The sequence below is a fragment of the Ascaphus truei genome, chromosome 5 (genome assembly GCF_040206685.1).
Source record: "Ascaphus truei isolate aAscTru1 chromosome 5, aAscTru1.hap1, whole genome shotgun sequence".
In the NCBI taxonomy this organism is placed as follows: Eukaryota; Metazoa; Chordata; class Amphibia; order Anura; family Ascaphidae; genus Ascaphus; species Ascaphus truei.
Genome location: NC_134487.1, coordinates 196,414,388 through 196,426,953, shown reverse-complemented (window position 1 = coordinate 196,426,953; position 12,566 = coordinate 196,414,388).

Genomic DNA, 12,566 nt, shown 5'->3' with positions numbered 1-12,566 from the left:
AGCAGAGAAACAAGCTGAGCAACAGGCCCAGCAAGCTGAGCAACAGGCCCGGCAAGATGAGCGACAGGCCCAGCAAGATGAGCAACAGGCCCGGCGGGAGGAAAAGCTACTCCAACTGCTAGTCGAAGGCCCAGCCCCAGGCAGACCAGCGATTCAAATAACCCACCGGTGATGCTGCCTAAAATGAAGACAACCGAAGACCCAGAGGCATTTCTTCTCACTTTTGAAAGGGTAGCCATGGCCAACGGCTGGGTAGTTGATCGCTGGGTAACGACTCTGGCTCCACTCCTCATTGGGGAAGCTCAGGCAGCCTACCAGGCTCTTCCAGCAGACGAGGCCATGGACTATCAGCAACTAAAGGCTGCTATTCTGGATCGCATAGGCCTCACACCAGAGACCTACCGACAGCCGTTCGGACAGTCAAATATACAAGCAGAGACAGACCCCGGGTCGTAGCCCACCGCTTAGTAGACTTATGTACCAGGTGGATACAACCAGAAAAACATACCATGGCAGAGATCCTTGAACAGTTTGTGCTCGAGCAGTTCATACAGATACTGCCCCCCTCCTCCCGCTCCTGAGTAAAAAGACACGCTGCATTTTCCCTGGATTCAGCGGTCCGCTTGGTGGAAAAATTCCTGGGCGATGACACCCAACAGGATAGCTGGGAACGGCTGGTGCAAACACCAGTTGCTTCCGGTGATGCTAGAGGCAGGAGAGCAGACAATCGAGGGGTCTACAACCAGCCAGCTCGGGAGATCCAGTTAACCCAATCGGAAGACCATTTCCCATCTCGGAAAGTTCCTGGTACAAACTCCCGCAGAGACGCCCGTCCCGGGTCTGAGGCCACTGGATCACGCAAGGGAGGCCGCCACCCACAGTATTCCCCGAGAACCTGGACTCCTGTCACCCACCCGGTGGAGAGGATAACCCCACCAACCAGAAGGGAGGATCCCATCCAACAGCAGAGAGGTCCAAACACCGAGCCCCGTCGAGAGCTTCCGCTGACGACCGAGGTTGCGGACTCAGGAGATGATGAGATGGACTGTTCATATGGCAGAACCACTGCCACAGCTTGTCTCCGAGGGGATCACAATCCGTGGTTAGTCCCAGCATCTCTGGAGGGGACAAAAGTAAAAGCCATGCTGGACTCGGGCTCTGGAAAAACCCTGATCCTAGAGGGCCTAATTCCAAGCAACAGACTATCTTATGACTCTCCTTGGAATATCGAATGTATCCATGGGGATACAAATAGATACCCGACGGCGAACTTTCTACTGCGTATCCAGGATCAAGAGGCTAGCCTACTAGTGGGAGTTGCTCCCTGGCTACCTGATCCTGTTCTACTTGGCCGAGACTGGCCCTACCTCGAAACATTGTTGGCCCCTACTCCTACGGAGCTTACTTCTCTGGTTCCGGAAAAGCCCGGAGACTTGTTTCCTTTTTCCCCAGAGATTTTCCCCCATAGACACCATGTCCCAAAGACACGTAAACAGAGACGAGCGGAAAAAGAGGACTGGTTAAGAAAGGCTGGGACTCTTGGTAACATTAGTCAGCCCAAAGGACTGCAGTTCATGGCCGGGGATGACCAGGGTGGGGAACAGATAGATACGGGAATTTTGCCAGACCTGGATCTTCCTGACTTCCGTCAGAGGCAGAGGGAGGACCCAGCTCTGTCTAGACAATATGAGAAGGTGGTACAGGTCAACAACAAGATAATGGATGAACAAGGTGTAAAAGTGTTTCCACATTTTGAACTGTTGATGACATCCTATATCGTGTGAATAAGGTTACACAAACAGGCAGGTCATTCGACAGATGCTAGTCCTAAAGGGTTGATTAAAACAGTGTTCACCCTAGCCCATACTCTCCCATGGGGTGGTCATTTGGGCAGAAATAAGACCACGGACCGCATCTCGTCCCGGTTTTACTGGCCAGGCATACATGGTGACATCATGAAACTATGTGAGACATGTCCTGAATGCCAGTTAACTAGCCAAAAAAGAAAGAAGCCGGCTCCCTTGGTCCCTCTGCCCTTGGTAGCCGTCCCATTCGAGAGAATTGGAGTAGATCTGGTCGGACCTTTAGAACCCTCTGCGAAGGGACATAAATTTATACTCGTTGTTGTAGATTATGCCACCAGATATCCTGAGGACTTCCCTCTGAGATCAGCCACTGCTAAACAGGTTGCTCAAAGGCTGTTAGAACTGTTTTCTAGGGTAGGACTTCCCCAAGTCATGTTAACTGACCAGGGAACAAATTTCATGGCAAAGTTAATGCAGGATGTCCTGAAGATATTGGAGGTAAAATCCGTCCGGACCTCAGTCTACCATCCTCTGACTGATGGATTGGTAGAGAGGTTTAACCGTACTTTAAAAACCATGCTTAAGAAGTTTGTGGACACTGAAAAGCGAGCTTGGGATGAACTTCTTCCTTTCCTGTTGTTTGCGGTACGAGAAGTTCCCCAATCATCCACAGGCTTCTCCCCGTTTGAGCTCCTATATGGACACCAATCTCGGGGTATTCTCGACCTACTGAAGGAATCCTGGGAGGAGGAGCCCTCCCCCTCCAAGAATACCCTTCAGTATGTCATAGACCTTAGAAACCAACTAGACATGATAGGTCGGTTTGCTAAGGAAAACCTCATATCTGCTCAAGAACGTCAAGAGAGGCAGTACAAACAAAATGCTCGCTTGAGGGTCTTCCAACCTGGGGACCAAGTGATGCTACTACTACCGACATCAGAGAGTAAACTCTTGCGAAGTGGCAGGGTCCTTTCCAAGTTCTCCGCCGCACCGGGGAGGTGAACTATGAGTTCTCTCAACCAGGGTCCAGGAAGGGTAAACAAATCTACCACGTGAACCTCCTGAAACCCTGGAAAACGATGAGATCGCTGTTCATTCACCATGAGAATGAGAGACGGATTTGGGTCCACAGCTTCCAAAGGGTAGTACGTACAATGACCATCAGGTTCCCATGGGAGGGCAGTTAACAACGGAACAAAAGTCAGACCTACTAGATGTATGTGACCAGTTCCCAGATGTTTTTTCTGAGCTGCCAGGGCAGACTGATTTAGTGTCCCATAGGATTGAGACAGAACCTGGCATAAAAGTACGGTCCCGTCCCTATAGATTGCCAGAGGGCCGAAAAGACCTGGTAGAGAGGGAGATAATAGACATGTTGGAATTGGGCGTGATCGAGGAGTCCCACAGCGAATGGTGTAGCCCTATAGTGTTGGTCCCTAAACAAGATGGGAAGGTGAGGTTTTGCGTGGATCTGCGAAAGGTAAATGCTATATCCAGATTTGATGCATGCCCAATGAATAGGGTGGATGAATTGCTTGACTCGCTTGGTAAAGCAAAGTATATCTCCACCCTAGATCTCACGAAAGGATATTGGCAGATACCTCTAGCGGAAGAATCCAAATTCAAAACTGCCTTTGCCACCCCTCTCGGTTTATACCAATTCGTCACTATGCCATTTGGGTTACATGGGGCTCCAGCCACGTTCCAAAGGTTAATGGACAAGGTACTACGACCCCATAGGGCATATGCCGTGGCCTACTTGGATGACATTGTCATCTATAGCAGACACTGGCAGTCTCATATAAAAAGGTTAAGGGCAGTCCTAATGTCCTTAAGAGAAGCAGGGCTCACTGCAAATCCAAAAAAATGTGCCCTGGGTAAATCCACTACAAAGTACTTGGGCTATGCCGTTGCGGGAGGGATAGTAAGGCCACTAGCTAGCAAGGTGGCCGCCATAAAGGAAGTCCCCACCCCACAGACAAAGACACAGGTCCGCTCCCTTTTGGGGTTAACAGGGTATTACAGGCGGTTTATCCCCAATTTTTCAGAAATTTCTGCACCCCTAACAGATCTGACAAAAAAGAGTGCCCGACCCAAGTTCAATGGTCTTGGGAGTGCCAAGACGCCTTTGACATGCTAAAAAAGTGCTTGTCAGAGGGCCCCACTCTTCGGAGCCCAGATTTTAAAGAGCCCTTCATCATCCAGACGGATGCCTCAGAGGTAGGACTGGGAGCAGTGCTGTCCCAGCAATTTGATGGTGTTGAACACCCCATACTGTTCATCAGCCGGAAGCTGTTCCCAAGGGAAGTGAGGTATTCCGTCATTGAGAAGGAGTGCCTCGCTGTAAAATGGGCAATTGAGGCCTTGAGACATTATGTCGCTGGAGTACACTTCACCCTGGTCACTGACCATGCGCCCTTGAAGTGGTTAAACACCATGAAGGATGCAAACTCAAGGTTGACCAGGTAGTATATGGCCCTCCAACCCTTCTCTTTTGATATTCAGCATAGACCTGGAAAGGACCATGGAAATGCTGATTTTTTGTCAAGAGAAAGAGTGGAGGGTCGGGCTTCAGCCGTGTGGGACTCTAGCCACACACAAACAGGGGAGGTATGTGACAGAGTGAAGTCAACTCCTATCAGTTACGCCTGGGAGACATATGTCTGAGTGCTTCATCCAGCACTCATATGGGTTAACTCAGGTGGAAGTTAGATAGTCAGGATGTAAGCTGACACCTGAGAGCCAGCAAGGTAGAAAAAGGATCTTGTTACTAGCAGTAGCTGGCTCTCTCAGACCAGAGCACATGGATATATGTGCTGCTAGCCAGACGAATACAGCACACTACTTACTGCAACCAAAGTAAGATTTGTTTCATTTGTTTTCATGACTGCTTAAAAGACTCTTACAGTTTGGTTATGGTTTAGCCAGCCAGCCTGCTAGATAGGCCTGCTGTGTTAGTCAGTTTTTCTCCCAACGTGGAGCAGGATTTATTTGTTTAAAGGGACAGTGTACCCGCATGTTATGTTGCTGTGGAGAAATAAAGCCACTGAACGTTTTCATTTATCCTGAAACTACACGTGTGGACTGTTCCCTGACCTCGGCTACAGGCCGTCCTGTCACACTGCTTTCTTCCAGATCTGACTCAAGCTTCACACGGAAGACTTCGAAATCCCCCCTAACCCAGAAGACAGGTAGGGAACACCTCCCCTCCAACTTATAACATTGCGGGAAAGCGGGGTACCTGGACATTGAGGGTCTACGGATCAGATAAGATCCCAGGAGGGATTGCTGCTTTAGATATTGTGAAGCAGGGACGTCCAGACACTGGTTAAGGGGTTCAGGAAACTAGCCATTCACCTGTGGCTTTTATTTCTAGATCCGACATTTACACACACACACACACACACACACACACACACACACACACACACACACACACACACACACACACACACACACACACACACACACACACACACACACACACACACACACACACACACACACACACACACACACACACACACACACACACACACGTAAACAGGACTAATTGTAGTATAATGTAATAAATAAATTTGTCAAAAACGAATGTTGTTCTGACTAGGAATTTATTAAATGTATTTTATTTATATATTTTATTTTAAAGCGGGGGCGGGACTAGGGGCGGGGTTGGGGGTGATACTAGGTGGCGAGTAGATTTTTGGGTTGGGCGAGTAGATTTTTGGGTGATTTGTCGAACACTGCTGATTTGAATAGTCCGAAATTAGAACCTGATAGAGACAATAATTGTTTTAATATGTGTTATGAACTAAAGTTAAAAATCAATTTTATTGGGAGAAATCCTTAATTAAAATAAATGGTCCTCATATTGAATAAATCCTATGTTAATGGCGAATTAAAATAAAGGTGGAGGGAGGGTGAACCAAAAGGAGTATATATTCCAATTGAATTCTAGGCTATCTGTATACCCTCTAGCAGGGCAGGTAAGTATGCACAGTGATAGAATGGTTTTCAAATGTTAGTTAACTCAAGTGGTGAGTCAACACTATAGTTGAATAAAGACACATAAAAAAACCTCAAATCCTTATGAATTATAAAACTGTATGAACTGCAGAACTAAGGCCATAATATATTATCTTACATGCCCTTGCAGTCTCATATATGTAGGTATGACTACAAGAGAAGTCCTATTTAGAGTGCTTGAACACACTCATAACATGAAAAATGCCAAAAGAGACTTTGATGCTTTTAAAAGATCACCATGGTTGCCAAACACTTTCTCACAGAGCACAATTCAGATCCTACTGTACACTGTTATCCGCATGTGCTATTGAGAAAGTTACATTAGGCGCACGTGGCAGAGATATAGAACAAGCTCTGCTACGTAGCGAATGCAGATGGATCGGTTTGCTGCAATCCATGTATCCTTGGGGTCTTAATGACTACTTGGGTTTTTCTATGTTTTTGTAGTGTCATTAGCATTTTTTCAACTGTATTGGTAGACTTGTATTTATTTTATATTTGACATGTTTTTCTTCTGTATTCCTTTCAAGTATACATCTGTGGGAGTCATCATCCTCTCCCCTTATGTCTTCTCTACCACTCATTTGTTTGGCAGAAATACTGGGGACCGCTCTGTGGGGTCGGTTTGCTATAAAAGTCGCTGTTCCACTTTTACTACCACTCCCAGCTATCACCACAGAGACAATTTATGTGAGTTTTCTGCCATAGAGATATTTATTAGCTACTGCATATATAGGCTCATTCAGGGTCTTTGTCAGGATGTCCCCGTGATTCTTTTAAAATTTACGTCTTTTGTTTTCATCATTTTTGTCATGAAAAATATATTTTATTAATTGTTTGGTAAACCAGACTGCTCCCTAAAGGTATTCTTTTTTCTTTACATTATTATATTTCCCTGGAGCACTGCCAGCTCTCTGTCCCTGTCCCTCCCATCATCCTCCCCCCCGTCTGTGCCCCCTCCTTCCCCTGCTCTTATCAGACGTGTCCTAAACTTTGCCTGATGAAGCACTACCCCCCCTCCCTCCTCCTCTCACTCCTCACCACCTCCTCCCTTCCCCCCTCCACCCCACCCCCCTAATAATATATATCACTGTCGCATTATTCCAAATAGACGACAAAAATTGCGAAGGAAATGCACCAAAGATATTGTAACCACTACACTGGTATAGATGTAAGGTTAAAAGCAAAAGATGCAAAAAAAGCAAAGGGAGCAAATGGAAACTATTACCCACATTAAACCTGGCTTTCCCCCCTCCTAGCCCCTCCCCCCCCCCCTCCTCGCTCCTCCCCCCCTCCTCACTCCCCCCCCCTGCTCGCTCCTGCCCCCATCTTCCCTCGCTCCTCCCTCCCTCTCCCCTCGCTCCTCCCCTCCTCCTCCCCCTCCGTCTCCGTCGCTCCTCCCCCCTCCCTCGCTCCCTCCCCCCCACAATGAAACCTCAAGCAGACTCCAACAGTTCAAAATAGGTCAAATAAATAAATTAATAATAATAATCTCTTTATTTGGTTTATTATGATTAGAGGTAATTAAGTCTCCCAAGGAGCAAGGTAGCATGAATAAGAGGCCGCACAGGACGAAGGAATTTGGCCATCCTCTCTGTATATAAGTGAAGTACAATATATGATAAAGTTGATCAAGTTTAGAAATGTTAATGTTAAGTTCCAAGTTAAGGATCTCTCTTAAATGCGGGGCGATTTACACTACCCAAAAATAACAGGGAAAACCTCAACCCGAAAATTAGGAATAAATATAAATGGGGTGAAATCAACAGGAGGAATAAAAAGGCAACATTTGAGATAACAAAAAAAAAATACATAAATGCCAATAAAACTAGCTTCCTGGAATGTAAAAGGTCTAAACAACTCCATCAAGCATAGAAAAGTGCTAAACTATTTGAAACAAAAGAGGGTAGCTATTGCACATCTAAAAGAAACACACTAAGATATCAAGGAATCTACAAAATTACAAAGGGACTGGGTGGGACAGTGTGTATTTTCCCCGGCGATTCATAAGAAAGTAGTGGTCGCTATTCTAATAAAGAAAAATATTCCAGTGGAGAACATCTCGACAGAGTCTGACGCAACAGGCAGGCTGATAATAGTAAAAATTAAAACGGCCGAGAAAGAATATGTCCTAGGCAATATCTACGGCCCCAATGACCATAATCCCCAATTTTTCCAAGACCTGACACAAAGAATTCTAAAATATAAATGCAACAATTTAATACAGGGAGGTGACTGGAATGTGGTACAAGACACATTTATGGACAGATCAGGATATAAGAAGGGCACTCCACCCTCAAATATACAAACAAAAAACATGTCACAAATAAAAGATGCCCTAGGCCTAGTCGACGTGTGGAGGACCTTCAACCCCACAGAAAAAGAATACTCCTTCTATCCTAGCATTCACGCGACCTTTTCAAGAATTTATAGTTTCCTAACTAGCGAAGGGTTACTAAACAAGATATCAAAAGTAGATATTGGAGAAATAATAATCTCGGATCATGCTCCCATCTTTATAGAAATTGAAATAAATATAGATATGATGAGAAGCCCAAACATTTGGAGATTCCCAAACTATTTAGCAAAAAGTGAAAAATTCAGGGAATTCCTGCGAAATAAGTGGAGAGAGTTTGAAATTGATAATGAAGCCCACAAGACCGATCCAATATTGTTTTGGGAAGCCTCAAAAGCAGTCATGAAGGGCCAAATTATCTCATACGTCAGCAGGTTCAAGAGGGAGGCCAACAAAGGCTTTAACCTGGCAAGTAAGGAGCTAGGGCAAGCTTATAAAACGCTTAAGACAAAAGACTCCCAAAGTAATAGAGAGAGATCCTGGCAGAAGAAAGCGGCATGTGAAATCTGGATAGAAAAACAAGTAATCAGGAAAAACACAGTCAGAGAGACCACATTCTTTAATCACGGGAACAAATCAGGTAGACTCTTGGGGAACCTCATGAGAGGCTATAATAACATAAAACCTATTGCGAAAATAAAAGATCTAAAGGGAGCAATAACTACAGACGCAGAAAAAATAAGCTTCATTTTAAAAAAATATTATGAAAAACTATACGAGACGGGATCTATCAATATAGCTAATAGAAAAAGTTTTTTTGAGAAACTTAACATCCCGAAAATCAATGCAGATCAACTAGCGAACATCAATGCCCCTATCACACCCAAAGAACTTACAGACACTATAGGTAATTTGAAGACTTTTAAGGCCCCAGGACCTGTCAGGGGAGTATTACAAAATACTCAAGGAAGAAATAAATACTCCACTGAAAACAACATTCCAGTTAATTCTAGAAGGGAAAGGCGCCCTACCTTCAAGTGAAATGGCCCATATAAAAATTATTCATAAACCCGGGAAAGACCCCCTTTTGCCAGTCATATAGGCCAATCTCCCTGATAAACCAAGATATTAAGATCTTTACAAAAATAATAGCAGATAGATTGGCAAAAATACTTCCATCTATCATACACCCAGACCAATCGAGCTTTATAAAGGGAAGATCAGGAGTTAAAAATATTAGAAAGGTCATTTCGGCTATCCTTTGGGCACAGAAGCACAAGATAAAAAAACGTGGCCGTGGTCACTATAGACGCTGAGAAAGCGTTCGATAACATACTTTGGGGCCACGTCCACTTTTTGTTAGATAAGTTTGGTTTAGTGGGAACATCACCTCGGTCTTGAATACCCTATATAACAAGCCAAAAGCCAAAATAATAGCGGTCGGCTGTATATCAGAACTGTTCTCGCTCCATAGAGGGACAAGACAAGGATGCCCGCTGTCACCATTGTTGTTCAACCTAGCAATAGAACCGTTGGGACACTATTTGAGAAATATGACCGAATTCGAGGGCATAAGGATGGGCAAAATAGATCTGAGATTAGCAATGTTTGCTGACGATATCTAACTGTTTCTGGTAAACCCAGAGAGATCGGTAGAGAAATACTCGAAGCCATATCAAATTTTGGGTCATTTGCGGGCTTCAAAATCAATGTCTCCCAAACGGAACTCTTATATATAAACAAGCTATGGGAACCAGAGATGCAGCTAAAATACCGATCAAGCTAACTAGAGCCCCAATAAAATATCTAGGGATAAAATTAGAAAAAGATTTAACAAAACTATACGAAAATAACATTAAACCGATTATTAAAAAGATCCTAGAGGAGCTGAGGTCATGGATGACCTTCCCACTGTCCCTCTTTGGAAGGATATGTGTTATTAAAATGATATCTTTTGCAAGACTACTGTACCCACTTCAGACCCTGCCCCTCTTACTTAAACACAAAGACGTAAAAGAATTAAACAAGGGGATAAATAAATTTATATGGAATGGGAAGAGAACAAGAATAGCCCTAAACAAATGATAGATGACGAAGGAAATGGGAGGAACAAATATCTCAAATATTAGAGATTACAACTTGGCGTGCCTTCTTAGACACGTAGGAGACTGGATACTAGACAAGGAGTTCTATTCCTCTCCAGAAATTGAGAAGCAATTCTCTGACCATTATTTATTACCCGAGATTCTCCATACAGAATGGAACAAATTACCCCAGGAACTCAGGTCAAATGTACTAATTAGAGACACAGTTATGACGTACAGTAGAGAGCAACAAGGAAAAAGTTCAACCTATCTTACTCATCCTCTAGATTCCTACCTATCCTAGGAAATCATAGATTCCCCCCAGGGAAAGACAACAAAAACTTCTATATATGGGATAAAAAGGGGATTAAATGCCTGGGCCATATTATTAGCGAAGAGAAACAGGACTTTATGTCTTATCAGGAAGGGCTACTAAGTATGATCTCCCTGAGAACCAAATATACTCATACATTCAACTGTTAAACTATGACAGAAGCCTCCACGACTATAAAAGAAATATTCTGAAACACAACGCCTTTGACAGCTACTTTATGCAAGATAGGACCCCCAAACACTCCTTAGCAGAAATGTATAAATTAACCAGAGACAAGGAAATGGAGAAAAATAACAGCAACAAATTAAAAGCCTGGCAACAAGATTTTAAGAAAGTGCAGACAATGGAAGATTTGGTGGTGGGATATACTGAACTCGTAAAATAATAGTCTCTGAACGCTGGAGAGAGATGCAATTCAAAATAATGCATAGAGCATACATTCCTTTCATGAGACAGGTGAAAAATGTAGAAGTAGATACACTGTACCACAAAAATATCCCAAAAGTAGACAAGAGAGGGCTAACCTCAAAAACTGCTTCTGGGATTGTGAGAAAATCTCTATGTTTTGGGATCAGATATTAAAATGTATCAAGTCAGTGACAAAGGTGGAGTGGGGAAAACACCCGCTACCCATGTTATTTGCCAACATGGAACCATGGCAAATTAGGATAAATAGGAATAACAAAGCACTCCTTCCAACAGAGATGATCCTCCTAACTGCTAGGAAGGCTATCATGATGAAATGGCTGGAACCAGAAGCCCCAAGAATGGAATTAATTAAATCCCTACTAATCAAGCTCATTACCATAGATAAAATTAATATAGACCAGAGAGGAAAAAATCCAGAGAATAAATTCCGCAATAAATGGGACCTAATGTTATCATCCTTCCTAAAAAAGGACCAGACTAAATTCCTTGAGAAACAAAAGGAAGGGGAACACCCCCGACAATAGATCCCCCCCCCAAAGAAATAAAAAAAAATCATTAAAATCCACTATCTAAAGACAAAGACTAAATTAAACACAGTAAACATAATATGTAGAGATGATCCAAACAAGGTTAACGCCTATTGGCGATTAGTTCAATAAGCGCTCCCAGTTTTGAGGGAGTGTTCAGGGCTTCCAGGAGTCCGAGTTATAAAGGAAAAAGGAAAAATTAGGTGACACATACCAAGATCCCAATGTATTGTTCTATATCGGAAAATGATATCAAATATTTGCTGTTTCTCTCAATGTATCTTATGTGGTATATATATGTATATGGATGTATATATATATGTGTATATATATGCATTTAACGTGGCGGGAACACCAATACATGTATCTATCAGCATGACTTGTAAGTGAATACACCTGAATAAAAAAAGATATTAAAAAAAAAAAGGTTACACACTTTGCATAGCCTCCCACTCGATGATCTGTATCTTAACTTGCCCTTGTCCAGATACTGCATTGTGCCATCTGCTTCCATGGATCAAACCCGATTCTACGGACGCAGGAAGCCACTCGCCTCTGCCGTGCCTATCACACAGAAAGCGAAAGGCGGCAGCCGTTTCCAAGCCAAGGCCAAAGCGACAGGCTAAGGCTAATAAAGAAAACTTTCTGCTGACCCCAAAGGCTAAGGGTTTTAATACACGTAAGCCTTATTATGTCAAGAAGAAAGTTGGTGATGTACACTCAACGCAAAACAAATGGCAGCCAATCCATCGAACCCGCAGGCCACTTCCTCGATTACGCTTCGACGACTCTGCCGCCGCTCTCCCGGAACTCTACAGCCCATCTTCTCCACTGCTCTTCGATGATGCTGCCGCTGGTCTCCCAGAAATCAAAGGGTCACTTTCTCCATTACGCTTAGACGATGCTGCCGCTTCTCTCCCGGAAATCCACAGGTCACCTCCTCCATCCTTCTTCGACAACGCTGCCGCTTCTCTCCAGGGAACCCTCATCTCATCCGCCGTAGCACCCATCCACCCAGATGTCCACAGCATGCCATAAACAAGAACCAGCTCGTTAGACCGCATG